The sequence below is a fragment of the Orussus abietinus genome, unplaced genomic scaffold (assembly GCF_000612105.2).
Source record: "Orussus abietinus isolate OABI.00-Male unplaced genomic scaffold, Oabi_2.0 scaffold6, whole genome shotgun sequence".
Classification (NCBI taxonomy): Eukaryota; Metazoa; Arthropoda; class Insecta; order Hymenoptera; family Orussidae; genus Orussus; species Orussus abietinus.
Window position 1 is genome coordinate 2,149,308 of NW_019396002.1, and position 13,744 is coordinate 2,163,051.

A 13,744-nucleotide genomic window follows, 5' to 3' on the forward strand; every position below is an offset into this window, starting at 1 on the left:
AAGACCCCAAAGAAGTCTTCTGAACTCTCTACAGGGATTCTGTTTGCAATTCCGAGACTTCCTGGTTTGTTTCCCCCGGACTTCGGGCGTCGAATCCTTTTTGTGAGGATTTGGCTTCGCGTGATTTCATAGATAACACGGATGAATCATATTTAATTTAACATAAAGAACACGCGAAGGAATGAAGGATAATGGGCGATCTTTAAGAGAACTGCGAGTGTAAGTTCGTTTACGTACCTTTATCTCTTCGTAGTTCGTTTCTGCTTGATCTCGGGCGTTGAAGTCTAGACTCTCGAGAAGAAGAGTCGGTCTCGCGTGACTTTGGTGGCGATCGCGATGCATCGCGTCCCGATACATCGAAGATAATTGCCTCGGTTTACAGGGGTCCAGAGAGATTCCTAGATGCACCCAGGTGGAACCGCAACACCAGTCGGACGTTTGAAATGGACTCTCCTTTTTCCCCCGGAGCGGTGGAATCCCGTGGGATCACGTTCCCACGATCGGGTGCTTTAAGAGCTTACAGGATTAAGCAATCGGCAACGGACGATGCTTTCTCAGATAGCGATGCTAATGCGCGCCGAGGTGGGCGCATGTGCGCTCGCAACGACTCCTTTTATATCCCCTTTATTTGTTTAGGCAGAGTGACAATTCGCTTGGCAATAAATTCATTCGCACAGTGGCCGAGAGTACCGTATTTGCTCTAATCAAGGCGATTGCCGTAGAAACTAGAGAAAGTCTCTCGGAAATGTAAATTGACGAGTTGCGCCATTATGCAGTGTTACGGTGAAGGACGCCCGCGGTCAAACTGACGATCGCAGGAAAATTGATTTTACGAAGCACTTTGGTGAAATTCCGATGAAATCTCCACAAATGCGTTTAGCTGTTTGGCCAAAATGATAACTTGTTCTCTGAGAATCAAGATGCCTATTCGAGTTTGGTGCCCAACCGAAGGGGGGGACCGAATAAGCGAATCTCGCCTGACGAGGACCGGTTAGAAACGCTGGAGGGCATGCCTTTAGAGCGCGTCTTTCGAGCCACGAAATCGATAGATCTATCGATCTCACGCTCCCGTGGGTCCGATAGGTCCGTGGGTCCCGCTCGGAACCGATTACGAAACCTTGTCACAACAGTAGCCAGCCTAATTCGTTTCGACTTTTGGAGAATCCATCGGGATCGCCGAACGGCGAGAAGGTCGAGAAGGTCCTTCGGGTCCGAGGAATTAAACAAAACAGAACGAGACGACGGAGAGATTCCCAGGGGCGTTTCGGCAATAACTCCGAGGGATAGTAAAGGAAATAAGAACATGTCGATCGCGGCAAAAAAGTCCTCAGGTAGAATCGGCTTGCGCGGGTCCCACGGAGTCGTTTTCGAAGAAAGGAGGGGAAAAAAAGAGAGCGTCTTGGCGCGAGGGGGCAGGGGCTAAGGTCGGTGGCGATTAACCCTTACTTAGCGCCCGCCACCGCCCCCGTGGTCCAAATGTCGTACAACAATGGGGCACTTATGCCTCCGTCCTTTGGTGAGGAAATCATAGAGTCATCTCGGAGGCAGGGCCTCCCCAATTATCTCCAAGGCAAAACAATTAAACGCGATCGAGAGGACCTCTTTAGGCGATGCGTCCATTCGCGGGACAAAAGGATGTGCACCTTCATCCAATTAAAGGATAATGGGATCCTGCCGGACGTGCAATTTGCCGATCCTCTTTCTCCCGATCGATAGTCTTTTCTGGTGCTCTCTTTCTACGATTTTTTCCCTCCGTCTTTCTCCTTTTTTCTTTCCGACAAGAAAAAGAGACGGAGAAGGGGGACGATGAAGCGGGACCAAAATGGCGACCCTCCTTGACCAGGATCGCGTCGGTCTCGGATCAAGATGGACCCTGATCCGTTTGCGCCCAAGCGGGTTACAACTCAAACCTTTTAGCTATTGTTTGCGCGGCGTTGTATTCTATTTGTACAACCGCTTAAACACTACGGCCGGTAAGCTCGAGCGCGTCCTCGAGAGGATCGAGTGCATTGAGTGCATCGAGTGCCCACTTGGCCAATGGCGGCCTTTCGAGGACCCTCGAGGGCGATCTTTCCGACGTGTTTCCGAATACAAACGTCCAACCGTCTCTTTTCGTCCGAATTTTCCATCCTCGCTTACATTCTTCTTCGAAGCCTCGAAAACCCACCGAGAAGCGTTACTATTTCTTCGGAATATATTCTCTCGCAACCCTCGCATATATAACTTTACGATTAATTTTCGCACGACACCGAAACGCGGATTTAATTAAAGATCGTGTCGTTTTTAAGAATTGGTCCAATTTTACGGCCTGATCCTAAATTAGAATTTGATTTCGGACTCGACCCTGCGAGGACCTCGCTTATCCACCTCGAATCTCCAGATCGGAGTCGAAATCCACTCGCCTAGAAAGACGAAGCAGGTCCCGCGAAGGCACCCCGAGTAAATTAAGCCGGATTAGCCTAATCGGGCCCTCGGACCGTCAATTAACGAGGCTATTAGTCAGGCCCGGTGACTATTAATTCGGTCGATAGTCCCACGCCGAGCGATCTGTTATGGCAATATCGTGTATTTGTCACTATCGTCCGGCTCACAAATTGGTTACAGCGCACCTGGAATGCCGGGTCCTCCGTCGGAGGATCCTTCCTTTGCGTTCTTTTTACATCTATCCTTAACCCTTTCCTTATCCTCCCGGGTGCTCCTCGTTCCCCGGGGCTCATCGGCGCGGAATCCTTTATTCGCATTTCTCGTCCTTATCTCGAGTTCCGCGTATTCTTTTCTTTTTAATCGATCTTTCGCAGTCCCCGTGAAGAGGGCTTCGCGTTCCTCGTGCAGGTATACTCCTACAGGTACAGGTATACCTGTTATACACAGGCACGGGCATACGGAGAGGGCCACTTTGGTCATGCCCTGAAAAAGGAACGACGGAGATCGGAATGGCGCGAGAAAAGCGGCATCGGGCCCGAAATAACGAGATCAGGAGCGTAACGATCGAGGAGTTATGAATCGGCCTGTATAATGGAGGGCGGGGCGACGCAGGACGTCTCAAGAATGAGACCACTGAACGTCTCTCTTAGGTCGGGCCCAGCGGGGACCAGGGATGACAAGTTCATGTGCCACTGACAGTCCCATGGGCCTTGTGGACCTATAATGTGACGACCCATGGGGCCTCAGACCCCGGGGATTCCCCTTTGACCGTCAGCCAACGACCATATATCCGGCCTGCCGCCTTGTAGCCGATAGGTGCCTCTCCTTTTTTCCCCTCTCTTTCCACCTGGCTATGACAAATTCGAAAATATTTGGGGACGACCGACGAGGGTGGCTCGACCGGACCGACACAATGGGAAAAACCACGAGGATGTCTAATTTGGAATTCGGCCATTATTAAGGCCCGACTCGAGGACATCCGCTCTTCTTAGTTAACGCGCGGGTGCCTTAAATCAAGTTGTCGGGAGGGGCTGCTCGTTTTTCGGGAAAATGGTAAAAATCGAGGATAATTATGGACTGTTGGACCTGGGTGCCTCTGGAAATCTATTACCGTCTCACCTTGGGGAGAAATGGAAAGGGTGCGATAATTACACTTGCCAAAGGTATGGCCCAGTCTGTAGTTAAGGGTGCTTTGGTATTACCGCACCCTTAAGAGGCCCCTCTTAGACTTTATGACTCTCAGGACGGCGCAGGTTCGGAATGTTTTTTTTTTCCTTAAGCCTTATCGGCTTTTATTCGGTAAGATATTACTCCTACGGTATTGCTCATCTTTATACCTGTACGTACGTAATCTACGTACCTGATAAGGCGAAGCACCTATGACTGTACCGAGTAATCTCGGCGATACCGATCAACCGGTTAATACCTACTGACCGTCTTATTTCCAAGCGGAATTCAAAGTCCGCAAGTCTCCCGAGTATTTTAAAAGAATCGCGAAAAATCGCCGAGTTGGACGCCGAGTGAATGGCGTGACGAGGGAAAGAAACTGGATTAAAGACGGTCCAGTTCCGAGAAGAAGATTAATTGAATCGGTCCTTTGCGGGGCCGCTTGTCGTGCTCCTTCTCGAGGGGGCTTCTTCTTTTTAAATTCAATTCCAAGGGGGAGATAAATTAAATTAGTCCGTCGCGAAGACTCGTCAGGTTGGCCGATTACGTAAGCGAGTGGTTAAATTCCTCCGAAGGGGCGAGGAAAATGGCCGGTGCTTTGAAGATCGGAAGGTGCGAGAGTGGCTCGCGTCGGCCGACAAAGGGTCGCTCGCAAAATCGGACAAAATGGCCGCGGGCCAGATGGCCATCGGCCACCCGCGAGCGGAGGTTCGCTGAAATGCGTGAAAAATCAGAAATGCCTCTCCTAGGGAGATTCCAGAAGGCACGGACATCGCCGCGGCCTTAAGAAGGCCCCGACACGGCCACCCGCGAGAAATGGGCCCGAGAGAGGTGGCTGAAATGGCACTAGTCACGAAACTTGAAGCGAACTTGCAATTATCATTAGATATGCGGACCTCAACGGCTTGTCAGGGCCCGCGGGGATCATCCCCCTGGAATTCGAGGAATTCCTGCATTTGGCGAACCCCTTCTCCCCAATCTCCCCCCAAGTTTGGATCCCTGTTAGCCAGAAGAACTGGCGACACTTCAACCATTAAGACCTTCACACCTATTATAAGGAATAGCTGAGTATTTTATGAAAAGGTGAACTTTATTGAACGAATAAAGGTAGTCGTAAGGAGACCAGAGTCAATTGACTGTTGGTTGGTTGGTTATTGGTTATGGCTCCAGAGTCTTCATCGCGCAGACTCTATTAATGCCAATTTATTTACTGATGGGGCTATTGGCCCCGTTCAGTTTATTTCCTTGAAACGTGGTTGTTTCTCATACTATTTCACGGTTTCGCTGTTTTATTGTGTTATATCTTTGTTTAATCAAATTTTCACTCAATTGCGTAGTTGCGTATATTACAACACCTTGCATAAATATGGTAAGAAAAAACTGGTCAACTAAATAGCCGAACGCTGATGGTGTATTGTATTTTTTGCAACTTTATTGGTCGGTTCTCACCGTAGCGCTTATGGTTACCGTTATGCGAAGTGTCTGTGGGGGGTCCTTTTACGAAGGTAGGTAGTCACGATGCGTTTTCGGCGTCCCTAAAATATCAAACCGTCCTGTACTTATTTTGTACACGATGTTTAAATTCAATTCTTTTCGACCGAGCAATCATTATTTGGCGAGAAAAGACGCATTACGGCGCTGCCAGCTGCGAGGAACCGGATCGCATTGGTTAATTAGTATCTCGGCGATACCCCGTCGAATGAGTCCTCCAGGTTAGTTCGCCGGTCGGCCACCATGGCTGGGGGGGAGGGCGCTAGTAGTCGGGGATCGCGTGGTCCAGATATCGGAGACCGCCGTGGAGATCTTCACTGACTGTCCCTCGGGGGTGGATCGCGCCGCGGGTATTTCCTGTATTAATGGTGGTGCACGCTGTGTCCCGCGGCGCTCTAATGGATCGATCGTGGGTGGCTTCGATCTACGCGATCACGATCCGGAGAGAGATCGCGAGATCGCTCGAGACACGCGTCGTTACTCCGTGGGCCGAGCCTTTCCTTTTCTCAGCGTGCCTCGCGCCGGAAGCAGCCGCCATCTTGTTTGCGCAGCACAACCGACCTCGAAATCTATGTCTCTTTTAACCCGTCTATATTCCGCAGGGATTCGCATTCCAATATCTACCTTTCGGAGACACATTCGAGCCTGTTAGTTCCTACGTTCAAGGCATTGGTAAACCTCATCTCACATTTTGGGATTTTTTCCGAGAATCGTCGAGGAGATCGGCGCGATCGCAAGATGGCTCGGCGAGATATCGCGAGTACACCTCGCGAGTGCCTTACCGATTCCGCTCGTTAATTAGCCGGCATTATTAAAACATATCCCGGCCGTGCGGCGATCCCTGGCCCGCAGGAAACGTATGGGGCCCATTAAGGCTCTAGCGAGCCGTGATGCGGCTAATTAATCGGAGATTAAGAAGGGGTTAGGCCCGGAACGAGCATCTTCGAGGGGCCGAGTTGGGGATGCGACGCGATGATCTACGCCGGCTGCGATCGGTACTATTATTTATTGATCCCGGACCATCTGCAATATCTATGGACACCTCTTCGACCTCTTGGAGTTGATCGCGAAGCCACAGGCACGATTCGCTACCTCTGGATGTACCTATAAACAAAGTCTGCTGGGAAATTATCGAGACGGCGAGTATAAAATCTGCCAATCCGGTATAGAGACTTTGGGTGGCGCATGAAGACTTGCAAATTGGCTGTCGCTGTTAAGTCGACTTGTCGTCTCTTATCCTGTGCATGTGCACACACAGGCACACACATACACACACATACACAGAGACGCGAGATCGCGTGATGATCCCGGCTTTTAAGCTGGCTCGCTAATAAAGGCGAAACGATAAAAGCGATCGGTTGTCGAGACTTCCGATCGCCCCGAGTCGGCGTAATAATTCTTGCGAGAGTACGCTCGCGTGACATACGACGTATGTACGCTGCCGGCGCGGTTACTTACGTAAATACGCGCATTCGTGTCGGATAATTGATGACGCGAGTGCGCGGGCTAGCGATAAATTCGAACAGGTGCGCCGGACGAAATTGCTCTCGTTGGCACAACAATCATTATATTTGTCACACGGCGGGGATTGAAGATGCGGATTAATTGAAAGGTAGCGACGAACGAGGGAGGAAGGGGATGGAAAAAGAACTCGAAGTGGGATTTATAATCATTGAGCATTACGCGTGTACTCGGCGTAATTCAACGTTGAAAAGTGTCCAGGCTCGGTGTATCATTAAACAAAGGGCGCGGTTTTCCTCGCTCCCTTTCCCTCTCTCGGGTTTCCCTTTCTAACGGGGCCTTAAGCGCTTCTCGTAATGCCCACTGATCACGGATGGGGCCCGTTTTGCGCGGCAATAAATACATAAATGTTTAGCCATAACGGAAGGGCATAATTCGCCGCGCAGCGCGGTGGGTGGTTGCGAGCGGACCCCGTATTTAAAGGGGCCTGAAAGGGCCTTTCGCAAATATCCCACTTTTGGGAAGGCATTGTCGGCAAGGTGGGCCTTACGGGATAGGGGGGCGACCGCTTCGAGGTAGATCCGCCATTTTTCGCGCGTAGAACCACCACGGACTTTTGGGTCCGACGAGGCGGAGGCGAAGGTGACGACGGCCACCTCTAGGGAAGACTGGGAAGAAAGGCCCTTTTTCATCTCGGGGTACCATAACCAATCGCTTCATCTCAATCTTCGCCACACCGAGGGACCCACCCTTCGTGGAGGGGCCCAAACCTTCGGATGCTGAGAACTCAGGGGAGGAGGGAAATATATTTGGCTGGAATCCGAAATGGCCGAGTTTCTCTCGGTGGAGAAAAGATTGACTGGCCCTGAAGGGCAATCACCAGCGGAGTGGAACGGTCACATGCTCGCGTGGTCATATGGTAAGGCCCATTTATGCGCCAGGAGTTACGATTGGGACAAGAGGAGAGAATCGAGGAACTATTGGCTTACCTTTTTTCTTTCAGATTCCTCGTCCCAGGAGGTCGAGACAAAGAGGAGGGTGAAATCCGGATGTTGACGCAATCGAGGCGAGAGACGAGCCAGCTCGAGGTGGGGCGGTCGTGGGGCCCAGGAATTCCGGGGCCCGTAAAGAATCGAGGCGCTGGCGTCGCTTAATTAAGGGAGCACCCATCTCGGTCGCGGGGCGAGAATGGCAGCGCCTGGTGGCGCCACCACCTTTGGATCCGCTCGGCTGGCATCGCGGGAAACAATAATTACCATTCCGCCGGGTCCTTTTTCCTGGGCCTCATCTCACCGGTGGCGGTCCTTTGATGTCACCGACGTGTTCGCACCCCGCCCACTTCGGGAAGCCATTTCGTGGTGTCCCGGGTGGCCGCACACGCACCGGGCCCCGGACCCGATCCGAGGACCCGGGCCCCTCCACGCCACACGCCGAAAACGGACCTATTAATTCCCGAGCTCGATTTCGAGATTCCGCCGCGTTATCGGCTGATCGATAAGCCTGGGCCCTTATTTCGAGTCCTAAACGGATAGAAAAGTCCCCGGGGCCTGGCTCGCATCCTTCGCATTTCTGGGCCGGACGACGCGCGAAGGATTCTGTCCCGAATTTAGACTCCTCTAGGTCCGTTTCCGCGTTCATTCGGCGAATGAGGCCCTAATTACCTCCACCGTGTCGCTCTTACGGCGAATCAATTTATTTCGGGGAGTCTACCGGAACAGTGGACGGAGGTGGACGCAAATGTAAGGACACCCGTCTTTCGAGGCCTTGGAAAAATCCTACGCGAATTGGCGTCTTGGAGGGGTCCATGTTTGCTTCGGTTACCTTTCCTGCGGGATGGCGAATGAATTTATCCGGGGGATGCTCCTCCTTGTGGGGCGCAGACCAGGCGGATCAATTTATTTCGGGGAGTCTACCGGAACAGTGGACGGAGGTGGACGCAAATGTAAGGACACCCGTCTTTCGGGGCCTTGGAAAAATCCTCCGCGAATTGGCGTCTTGGAGGGGTCTCTATTTGCTTCGGTTACCCTTCCTGCGGGATGGCGAATGAATTTATCCCGGGGATGCTCCTCCTTGTGGGGCGCAGACCGAGCGGAAGGGACCGCTCCGGGCACGAGTGGTCGAGTGGCGCCTTTCTTGGCCCTAATTCCGGCAATTTCCCTGGAACTCGACCGACAGTCCGAAGGGGTGCACCTCGAAACAGGATGAGAGCCACTCGAGTCGAAACGAGCCTTAAGTTCGCCTTGTAATGGCCAAGCTCTCGCCGAGTCCTCGAGACTCAGCCGAAACTCGAGCTCGAGCCCCGGCTTTGTGCCGAGGTTTATTCGTTTAGTTAATGAGGATGAGTGTTAACCTATATTAAACTAATCCGGGGGACCAACAGTGGCCAATAGAAAGGACCCCCCGCGGATAGGATGATCCCCCAGGTGAGTTACACACCTGCCGGGGGCCGCGGCTCGCTGAAATGCGCGTCCTCTTTTTCTTTCTCTCTCTTTCCTTCTTCCGATCTTTCTCACCCTTTGGTAATCTCAAGAAATATTTAAGGAAGGCGGATGGGTTTACCGTAATCCTGGAAAACACTTCGGCGTGATTAAGGTCCTTGCAATGGAGGATGTCTGTAAAGATGGTGATTAACCCAGGTGAGAAGTGAGGAAACGGATTCTCATGGTGGTAGAAATCATCGAGACCATGGATATGGGAAGAAAGGGCTAAAAGGTATCGTTGCACCAATGAAACCACGACTGTGAGTAAAACCAAAGACTTAAGGGGAGGAACGGATGGCGGCCATCTTAGGTTGCGCGTTCTTGCCTGTAAACGGATATAGAACTTGTTCAAAGTACACGATAATTTTTATCTTCTTAAAAACATTGTCCAATATATTTCAGCGTCTTCAATGCCTTTTAGCACTCTCTTTATCGTACTTCAAAAAGTGCACCGTATGTAGACTTAGCCGCTGTTCATGAATACGAGATTGCGTGTATTATGCAGCAACGTAAGATGGCCGCTGTATCCACTATCAGGTCAGTTCCATCCGTTTCTTCTTTAGTTCCATGGTCGATACCCATAAGACCCTGGAAACTACCCAGAAAATTCGGCAGAGTTTCGCGCCAAATATTAATGCATACATATTAAAAAAGTTCTATTTCTCTGGAAATGAATGTTAGTAAATTAACATTTTATCCGAATTTCAGATCCGTGGTGGATGTATCAAGTATCCTCACGGTGGATGAGGAAGGTGCAAGGACTCTCTGGTGGCAGATCCTTGCCGATCGGCGATCTGGACCCCATGGGCGTGGTAGGAGTGCCATATCCGAAGAGGAGGCTTTCCAGTCGGGGCAGGAGAAGCGCGATCGGCGGGCCTTTCGTGTGGTCCACCGGCTCGCGTCGGGGACCACTGTGGGACTACCCTGTGGTGTGGTGGTCCGCAACAACGGCGGCCGGTGCCGCAACTTCATTTACACCTATTCAGCGTCGGGACGCGCCTTTTGGATTTACGAGCTACCTCAATCTCGCCTCCACCGGCCGGGCCTCCCCACTCGACGCCCCACCACCGCCGGGCCCGATCCTAGGGCCCAACCGCGGGCCCAACCACAGCCCTCGGCTCGGTGCATCTCGATAAGGCCCTACCTCCTCCTGCCGCGACCGCATCCTTAACCGCGGAAATTCGCCTTATCACTCGAGCGATTTTTCTTCCATTTTCTTTTCTTTTTTCCCAACAATTTTCTGGGCCCGATATCAGGGACTCATCTTGAAAAGTCGCTTCGGTGCGAGACGGGGGTTGAGACATCGTTTTCGGCCTTCCAGGAGCCTTATGAGCCTTACGGCGGAAAGGAAGGTAGAAAGGGATATGTCGCAACTATTCGACCCTATCGGTTGACTCGATTAGGCTTTCCTGAAACAGGGCCTGATCTTTGCAGCTGGACGTGCCAGCTGCATCCGCATCTGTTAGGGCCCATCCAGAAAATTCGGCCTAACGTCCTCCTTCCGGAAGGAGGATAAAGGACGCCCCTCGCATCCCTTGAGTTAGAAAAGAGGGGGCCTTCGATTTTCGGGGCCCTATCTGCCGGGCAGATCTCGATCTTATTGGTCCGTTAATTTGGCGCTTCCTATCTCATTGGGGTCCGATGGGGAGGGGAAAGGAGGGAGGCTGCCGACTCTCCTGGAAGGGCCTTACGACGGAAATTCCTTGGCAAAAGACTCGGGCGGCCATTTTGCCAGGCTGCGTGTGGTCCACCTCCACTCTTTGGGCCCTAAGTTCCTCGTCCTGCCCCCCCTCCCCATCCCCCTCCATCCCCTGCATCTCGCCGGGTTGTCTTACCTCAACCACCGTGAATAATCGCAGGTTGAGGAAGAAGGGTGAGCCGACAAATTAAGTCGGACATAAATAATCGCCGTGGCTTAATCCACCTTGCCCCCTTCGGGCCCCTTCCCGCGCGTAATTGCACCTCGACCCTGTTCAATTCCCTCTTAAATGGCGCGTTTCCACTTTTAATAGCTCGGACCGATCTCCAGAAATTTCCAGGGCCCGTTTCCGCCGTCCGGTAAGTGGCGGATACCGCTGAAAAATGAATACACCGCCCGGCTGCGGGGAATTACGACGGGCCCATAACGCGTGCGGCCGATTCGCCAGCGAATGGGCCTCACCGCCACTCATAGGCATTCTCCTGCCAGGTCTTCCACTTTCGCGGAGATGCTTTCCTCGGTGGGAAGAAGCGAGTACAAGAAGTCCTTACTCGAGCGCCACCCGGAGATATAGATTTCCGCCATGGCGGAAATGAAGGGATCTTATTAACCCCTTAACTTACAATATCGTACGAGAGACGTGGTATATCAATCGGGTCAAACGTGAACAAAAAGGGTGAGAGACGTGTGAGACTTTAATAGTTCAGCCAAACCGTGAAATGGCCAGATGTATGACCAACACTTTTGTTGTTTATGGCATGCGCTATTGGAATTTAAATCGTAAGGTAAGGGGCTAACTCCCATTTCCCGAAATATGGAGAAGAAAAAGAGATCAAGGAATCTGGAAGATGGAGGGCGCTATCGAAACTCGCGCCCACCAGGCCCACCGAAGAGGGCGGAATATCGAATCCCATAGAGCGCCGCCATGGCGGAAAATGAAGATATTAACCCCCATCTTCCGAAACGCGAAAAATAATGAGATATCGAGGAATGTGGAAAAGGGAGAACGCGACTTGAATTTGTGCCTATTAGGCCCACCGAAGGGAGCGGAATATCGAATCCTATAGAGCACCGCCATAACGAAAAATAAAGATATTAACCCGTATCAGTCCAACCGGCAGTAATTCTGCCATCTTCTTATATTCATCTAGTATTCTTGGAGTGATAAGGGTTAACCCCCATCTTCCGAAACATGGAAAATAAGAAAACGTGGTGCCACCGAGACGGTCGTCGGAAAAGTTCAAGCGACCCAAGCAGAGTGAAATATTAGAAGGACCGGCAAGTAATGTTGTTTCTGCGCAATGAATTTAATGTAAGAAAACGATATTACTTTCCGGTCGCCCTGATATTAAAAAATGCATGCCTCTGTATTAATGGGTCAATCGGTTTCGTTCGTAGCTTGAAAAACGCAGAAAAATCGTCCAATCTTGATGGCCTTGTTCTAGTTGACTTTACTTATTTAAGAGGTTCGGAAAACGACATTCATTGTCCAATTTGACGCGCCAGGCTGAACATCGCAGATAATGACTAGGTCTGAGATTCGCGCCTCTATGTATATATATTTGGCGCGAAAATCTACTGAGTTTCTTAATGTCGAGGAGTCTGGAAAGCGTAGAACGCGACTGGAATTTGTGCCCATAGGGCCCACCGAAGAGGTCGGAATAGCGAATTTGATGGAGCGCCCCCATGGTCGGAAAAAGGGAGCGATCACAAAGTGACGATCCACTTTGCGTAGCGGGTCCCACGGAGGAATTACGCGGAAATCGCAGATCCGCACGGTACCAGGTTGACTCACGCGTTCTCGTCATCCTGCCGGCGCAGAATGCGCGTCCAGAGGTGGGGGGAAGGTGGGCGAAGGTGGCGGAGGTGGCAGGGACGTCGGGGAGGAGAAAAGGGAACGAGGGGAGCCAAGAGGGAAGAAAGAGGGAAAGAGGGAAAGAGAGAAGGAGAGGAGGAGAGAGCAACCCAGAAGGGTGGAGAGAAGGCCGGGAATTCCCCTGCGGGAAAAGTCGTGGTGGCAGCGGGTGGTGGGGTGGGGGCGTGGCCCCCGGAGGGACGCCCACCGGGTCCCGAGGGCACCACGTGCTTCCCTGTGACAGATGCCAGCCGGCACGAAGCGCGAAGCGAGGAGGAACGGGGATCCTGTATCGGCGACCCGGACAAAACGACGATTCGGTGTCGAGCTATTTTATTAGAGATTAACACATTTGCTCGCGGCAAATTTTTTCCTTTTCAAATACTGAGTACCGGGGAAAATAATGAAATTCTGAAACTGGTTGCCGCAAACTTGTATCGTTAAAGCAAGGATAAAAATTATAGAATTTGTGCGCCGCGCTGGCTAACAATTAGCGAGCCAACTAAGGAGGACGTGAATTCACGTCAGCAGCAATCAGAGATAGAATTTAAAATTACGTGAATTCACGTCAGCGGTCGCGAATGTGTTAAGAGCCTTTAAAGAAATTAAAATTACTCGAAAAATGAGAATTTCGCCAGAAATTATGGAATGGGCCTCGAGGCCTATCTCCCATGCTAGAGCATAATTCAGGAACATTCAAGTTTTTATTACGTCTTCCCGCGAGTTCGCGGGCAAAATGCCATTGTGGCGAATTTTCTTTCGAAATATCTTTCCGCATGTACCTGGAAGCGAGTACACGCCAAATTGGTCGGTACGTGGTTAATTTCGTTGGGGGAAATATATTTTTCTCAAGCCCTATAAATTTATCCATGAACCCATTGGACGTGACTTCGTGGACAATTAGAGGTTTGTTCGTTTCGCCTACACTTTCTACACTTTTACGAAAAGTGTACACTTTGGCGTTCGATTTGATGGAAGGGACGCAGAGGTCCCTGTTCATTTTGCGAGGGCATCTATCCCGAGGGTAGACTTCCTCTACACTTTCTACCCTCGATCCCGAGCTAGTGCAAGATGTTATAAAAGGCGTAGGCCGTGAATTCGGCGGCAAGTTTGAAAATTGAAAAGACCAACAAACAGGAAAGTACAAAGTTTGTCCGAAGATCTCAA